Source organism: Cibotium barometz, chromosome 4 (assembly GCF_041138505.1).
Source record: "Cibotium barometz isolate CiBa-2024 chromosome 4, ASM4113850v1, whole genome shotgun sequence".
In the NCBI taxonomy this organism is placed as follows: Eukaryota; Viridiplantae; Streptophyta; class Polypodiopsida; order Cyatheales; family Cibotiaceae; genus Cibotium; species Cibotium barometz.
Genome location: NC_141049.1, coordinates 24,050,310 through 24,057,960, shown reverse-complemented (window position 1 = coordinate 24,057,960; position 7,651 = coordinate 24,050,310).

Below are 7,651 nucleotides of genomic sequence, written 5' to 3'. Positions count from 1 at the left end.
ATCTAATTTTGAAAGGTAGGCCTCCAAAAAAACTTGCAGTCAAGCTAGAGTATGTTTGTAAAGTGGTAGAGGTGATGGCCCTTGGAGGTTTCTCATTCAATGTAGAACCCTTACAAAAGTCAACAACATTAACACACTCACATGGTCCTTGTCATTGTTGCTAATCAAAATTTAATTTGTATCTAGGCAGGTCTATGTCTTCAATAAAGAATGAAGCCTCACACATATCTAATGTGTGGGACCCAAGAAGGACATTGCATGATTATAAACTTCATAACCCCTTTAATGTAAATAAAAGATGTAAAAAGTCAAGAGAGAAGAAGAGAATGATGAGGAGAGAGAGAAGGAAAGATATATTGACAATTTGACTTAGGGTTTCTTGACAAGTATGAATTCTTAGTTTTGCCTACGTGCTCTTGAATGAGTATTAGCTTTTGAGAATTTTGGTGGATATTTGTTGAACTTAGTGAGGCAGGCTTTTGATTTTATTGTTTTGGAACCCAACTCCACTAGACGGATTAGACAAATTCGTCCCCAGTTGCTTGCAAAACGCGTAAATACGTCCATTGTAACTTTGTATAGGTATGAGAAGGCAATTTTGATAGTTTGGTTGTCACACACACGCATGGTGATACATACAATTACTTGAGACCTCAAGCACAAGATCTTGCTTGAAGACATGTTGTACAATGACATCTAGCTTGTTTGAAACATACAAAAAAATTAAGATGTTGTGCTTTCAATTGTGTGTTCCATTTAATTACTTTGCGCAATAGAGTAAACTATGAAGTCATTATCTTACATTTGCGAAGGATATGAATCATGCTAGTAAGACAAACTATAAGCATGTGAAATGTTTTGTGAGAGAAACTTTGTATCCTTATCAATGTTGCCTATATAGAGGCATATTGAACCTTAGAAAGTGTACATGACATAGCATACATGGAGAAAAACATCAAATAGCCCACAAAGGTAGACATGTTAGAGATGATAATAGTGTATTGATTTTTTTAATATGATTTTTTTTGAGTCAAGGTGTCAATAATAAATGCACTCAACATTAAATGTGACAACTAAGAAAAATAGTGAGAGTTGTTAGATCTAAATTTCCCTTGGATTGAATAAATTAGAACCCTCCAAGCCCACCCTATGAGATGTGGACTCGTGTCCATGAGTGCTAAAATGGCCATCTCACATTGGAGTAGCAAGGGATAAAATATTCTAAAGGAAAAATTAAAGTGGCTTTTGGGGGCCTCCCAAGGTCCTAAAGCATTCATCTTGCGTTGCACGCGCATGGATGTTTTTTAAGATGCTTGTTTGCCCATATCTTGTTTGTGATATGCTCACTATGCCTCTCTTATGTCTCTCATGTGCTTTTATCTTTTAAAGACGCATAGTTGTACACACTCTCTCTCTCTCTCTCTCTCTCTCTCTCTCTCTCTCTCTCTCTCATGCATGATGTCCCCTCTTTCATTCCCCCCTTTCTTGGATACACGCTCATTTTTGTCTCCACCTTTTGTTGCTAGAAACACATGCCATTCCACATTTATCTTGTACAAATGCATGCACATTAATCTCTTAAAAACACATGACGCACACCATATTATTCCTCTCTTGTATATACACCTCTCTCATGCTCCCCTTTTTGCAAGCACATTGATCTTTGTTTCTTGCCTTTTGCATGCCACATACACATTCCCCTTCTTATACAAATGTATTCCCTAAAGTGTTGTAAGAGTAACCACATGCTCTTGTTAATAGATTGGCCACTGCCCTATAATCTTTGTTTCTCACCTTTTGCATGCCACATACACATTCCCCTTCTTATACAAATGTATTCCCTAAAGTCTTGTAAGAGTAACCACATGCTCTTGTTAATAGATTGGCCGCCGCTGCCCTATAATCTTGGCTCTGATTCCTACCATGTAAGAAAAAACCATTGAGAAGAAACCCACTTATCTCAAGCACACCCTAATGGAATCAAAATGGTGGTCTACATAGCTCCTTGCATAAAGAACACGAAAGGTTCCCTTACATACTCCACAAATCCATTTTGTCTTTAGAGTGGGTAATTTCATTAAGAGTGGCATAGTTTGACCCTACAATAAATAATATTTTCCAACCTGTAAGGGCAAGATGAGCAAAGGTATTTGGCTCCATTCAAAACCTAGAGGATCTTTGGGATAGAGAATATTAGTTTGCTACTAGCAACACCAATGTTTGATCCATCCATAATGTCCAGGAGGATTCTGCTACGTATAAAGGAAGCTTCACATATCTTCTTTCTATAAAAGCTTCACATTAAGGAAAATTTGAAAGGGACGAAGGGGAGCTTAAACATATGTGCAAATTTATTAGGATGAGAAGAAGATATTCATGTGGATAAGTGGTTCTTGGAATAAGAATACACCACTATCCACTTAACCTTGCTCTTTCACACACATATACCACTATGTTGGTTCACCTTGAAGCAATTAGTCTACATATAATTAGATGGGCCCCTATGCTATCATATGCATCAATCTTATATCATGTAGAATTAAATCATATGATTTGAAGCTCAAAGTATTATAAGTTAAATTAGCTAGCTTTAAACTCATGAAATATCATATCAATTAGCTTGATTGACATCCATGTGCGCATGCTTCTTGCATTATTGTGCTTCTTCTTTCATATAAGCCCTTTCCACACTCATACTTCTTACATTGTGCTTCTTCTTTCACATGAGCCCTTTCCACACTATGCTTCTTCTTTCACATGAGCCCTTTCCACACTCTCATGACTTAAATAAAATATTTGAGACATGATTTTTCACATGAAGTTAAGTGCATCTATCAGCTTGAGTATGATGAAATCCTCTCATCAAGCCTTTGCCTGAGAGCCTATAATGACTACATGCATGGATAAAATCATCCCCTCAAGTCCATGCTTGAGTTCTTGTAGTGATGTAGCTCGAAATGTGGCATCCTTTTGTCTTTTGCCCTAGGCTAGCCTCATTTTATGTGCAAAAAGGGCTTCCTTATGGTTGTAATTGCTTATGGTCAATGGAGATTTTTTTTTCAAGTTTGAGTCATATGACTTGACAAGGAGAAAGGTGGGGAACATGGGACCTTTTACAAGGGCATCCATGTCATGAGGATGAGAATGTTTTGGTTTCCTCTTCGAATAGGCCCTACCTTGATTTGGAGAAGTTTCTTTACATTGTCTATACTCAAGGTTTGATAGAGGGGTTCTCAAGTGGTAGATTTGCATGGTCGGCTAGGCCAACTAAGGTCATTTCCCTTAGGCTTGGAGTAATGGGTTTAGCAATAGTGGATATGTACCTTAATGACTCTACCTACTACAACCTTAACCTTTATAGCTTCTCCACTTTTAGCTTCAAGCTCTAGTATGTAGACCAATGGATTGTGAGGGGCTCCACTACTTTTTTAGTCTTTGGCCTTGTTAATCTTCATGAATAAGTCTAACAAGGCAACGACTCTACATGTGCCAAAGAAGAGCTATTCTAGCATCTCTAACTTCACATCCAAGGGTACTCGATGTTAGCTATGAAGGGGCTGATATTAACTTGGTCAATGCCTTGACCAACTTTGATTACAAACAATATTCAGAGGATGGCAAGACTAAAGTTATGAAATGGGGGCACACACTACTTTACATTGTTGGAATAAAAGGCGACAACTTCGGGATTTGAGTGGAACCTATTTCCACATGGTGGCCATTAATTTATACATAGCCATAGATTAGAGCCTGTGGGCACTAGGTTATGCCCAATAACGTATTTAGGCCAATATTCAATGAATTAGTCTCTAGGAAATAAAGAGTTAGAGGATAGGATAGGTGGAAATAAGTGAGATGAAGTAAGGTGAAGTGCATTTTGTGGTGAAATGAAGGGTATCCATTCGAGGTATTATGGAGACCAGGTCAAGACTACTCCACTCTCCTCCTTCCTTCTCCCATGACCCATGACTCTTTGTTCTTACTCTTCTTTAAGCTACGAATGAAAGAACTCAATAGAAATCTTCTCTACCGTTCGACATCTATAAGTGTTCTAACTCTTTTATCTAGAATATTCCCAAGATATCTGCTCCTCTTCTCATGCTCATCTTCTTCACTTCATTCACTTCCCAATAATCCAAGCCTCACTCCTCTCCAACATGGGATTTTATCTAGGTAGATGTTCATATACTTTAAAAAAAAAGTCAAAGAAACTATGAATCTCAAAATGACATATTGTTTCCTCACAAAACCAATAAGCAAGAACCCAAATAAAATACAAGACAATCACAAGTACCATGAAACTTAAAATCCGAAGCATTTTACAATGAAGAGAAACATAAAGCATTCACAAAAGGGAAATAGAGAAAAATAAGAGCTCGCAAAGTTAAGATAAGGATGTAAGGGTCCATGAGAGGCAACAAAATTTGACCTATATAAATGTCAAGAATTTCACACTTGTCCTTTTCCCATAGCCACCTCAACTTTACTTTACTTACCACCTTAAGTTCACCTCTTCCCACTTCACTTTACTTCACTTGCCACCTCAACTTCACTTCTCTCGTTACCTCAACTTGACCTATCTTACCACTTCAACTTGACCCCTTTACACCTTGCCTCACTTGCCACCTCAACTACACCACTTCACTTCACTACCACAACATTACAATTCACTTCATTTCACCTCATCTCACCTCACCTATTTATTTAAGTTGTTCAGCTACAAGGAGTACCCATGCTACCCAAGAAAATAAGAAAATATACATGGTAAGGGATGATATCTTGAAGGAGTTCTTTGACTCCACTTGAAAAAGACTCATAGAACAACCATTCAAAGGGAGTGGCTATCTTATCTGAGCTTTAAATGACACCCATTCGAGGGGAGTGGGTATTATTATGTGAGCTTTAAACTACAAGCTTGATAATGAAATAAATCTCAAACTTCAAAGAAGATGCTCCAACCAAACCAACTAAAGAGGAGGGACATAAAAAACTAAGGCTAGGAATGGGATGCAAACAAGACTTGATAGTACAATTTCTCAAGGATGAAAAATGCATACTAAAGTAGGATGTAATCAGGTTCCTTTGATGCCTTTAAAGCTTGTACTATTATAACAACCCTTAAAAAGTTGGGCATTGATGTTTAGGGTTAATGAGTGCATCAGATAAGAAGGCACATGGTAGGTTTATTATTATAGCCGTTAATCACTTCATTGAACACAAAAAACCAACCGAATCGGGTCTAAGGAGTGGGTCTATGATATAGAAAAACTCCTTAATCAACTTAAAAATTTAATATATTGATGAATTTCTATGAGTTTATATTATAGATTCTTAATGAAAATCGTAAACTTTATAGACTAAAGTGTAATATTTGCAATGAGATAAAAATGAAACATGATATGAAGTGATGATGGAGATTCTTTCAATAACAAGTCTAAAGGACACTATCAATTAAGAAATCAATCTCCGTAAATCTCTTTATATAAGTTACATGATATGATTAAATAACATTCTCAATTGTCACCAAATTGCTTCCTTCATGTAATTTAGAGTCTTGATAGTCATGCCATAATTTCAAATACATGATCACAATCGGTAGACATATGTGACCAAAGTCTTCTTTATAAGTTTTTTTTGCACAACTTTAAAGAAGACATCATGTTCATGAAAAATAGTTGTTATCCCAAAATAGTTGTTATCCCAAAATAGGAGGTAGGCATTAACACTATGCTTATAATTTAGCCGTAAAAGTTGCACCATTCATAAAAATGGCTTAAGGCCGATTTATAAGTTTTGAAGAATGCATGTAAAGTCAAAATTCCTTCTTGGTTAGCATGCATCTTTGTATGTGAAAAGTTTTGGAAAAAAAACATTTATCTAGCAAATTTACAAATGTTAGGGAATACTAAAAATAATTAAAATTGTAGTAGTAGCCTTGCCTTTGAGGAGAAGTATGTAAAAAATATCTTTGATAGTTGCAATTAATGGAAGGTACATACAAATGGTTTACTTTTAAATTAGTTAAAAAATGACTATGATGGCCATGAAAATTATGTTTTCTAGCTTTTTTATAGTTGATATTTTTTCAACTAATATCTTGTGTTGAGAGAATTTCCCTAGAGGGAATTTTTTATGACACGTCATAGTTACACAAAAATTAAGTTTTCATAAAAGTCTCTAAAGGTCATATAAATTAAGTTTTTATAAAAGTCTTTAAAATCCATAAAAATTCCTTTATTTTTTTACATGTAGTGTTAACATGCTTGAAAACATGGATATTTATTTTGTAAGGTAAGGTAAGGCTACATGTACTTGTGTGTTTAGCAAAATACTCTAGATCAAAATTGTATAAAGATATAAAACCTTACTGTCTACATTTTACACCTAAACAAATCCAATGTTTGGATTTTGGGCACTGATCTATGTGTGTGCTAAGAACATGACTATAGTTGCAACATAAAATTAGTAATTTTATCAACCAATCCAATCATGTGATTAGCCATCATGTGAAATGATGATCCAATACCTATCAACGTGTCATTTAAATGAAATACCACATCAAATATTGAGGAGCCATCCATCTCTCATGCATATGATAAGGATGAGGTTAAGCATCCTCAACATCCTTTCTCAACATCCATCTCTCATGCATATGTTAAGGATGAGGTTAAGCATCCTCAACATCCTTTCTCTATGTTTTAAAGATTACGGAAGGCTTTGCACTAATATACATAACCATTTCCTCTTAAGAAGGAAAACTTTCTTCCTTGAACAATAAAGGCCAGGAGTTCTCTATGTTCCTTACACAACTTTGCTCCCATTGGCTTTGTAAAGATATTTGGCAAACTGCCCTTTGTATGTAAACAATGTAGTGTTATCTCCAAGAAGCACCATTTTTCTTATAAAATGTTCATTTGTGTCAATATGTTTGGTCCTTGTAGAATGTGCTCACATGTTCTTATTATAAAAGAGAGATGGTTTGAGTAAAATATAAAAAAACAAAGACTAGAAAGTGGTGGCCTTCTAAGTCAAATGATCGAGCACATTTCCACATTTAAGACATTGTACTTAGCTAAATTAGATGATAAGGAAAGTGTAGGTTATTTAAAATCAAAGAGATATCTCCCCTAGCCAAGGAGAATGCAATGCTTTAATTATTTTTCTAATCATACTCAAATTATCTATATTGCCACATATATGATACCCTCTTTTCTACATACCAACATGATTCCTTTAAATTAGAACTCAACTTTACTTGGTTATCGTGATATAACTTCAGATCCATGATGAATTAGTAGATCCCAATGATGAGAGTTCTCCATAAGAAAAGGAGGTTGAAATATTATTCGTAAGGATCATGCGACGGGTAAATAGAAGCAAAGCAAAATAACTAGACGGGGAATGAGAAGGAGGCAAGTGGCATCGGGGTGGGCGTATAAATAGGCCATTCCACATTCATTTTATCTCTCTCCAGACATTAGTAACTCTATTTTTTTTTGTATCACTCCTCATATTGATGCTTCCACATCTGACTTTTTCCAAGAATCTATTATCACTACTCTATACCTTCCCTCTTGACTTCAAGTTTCTAAATAACTCATAAAATGTGACTAGTTTCTTTTGAATCATAAAGATTTATATTTATAGGAAG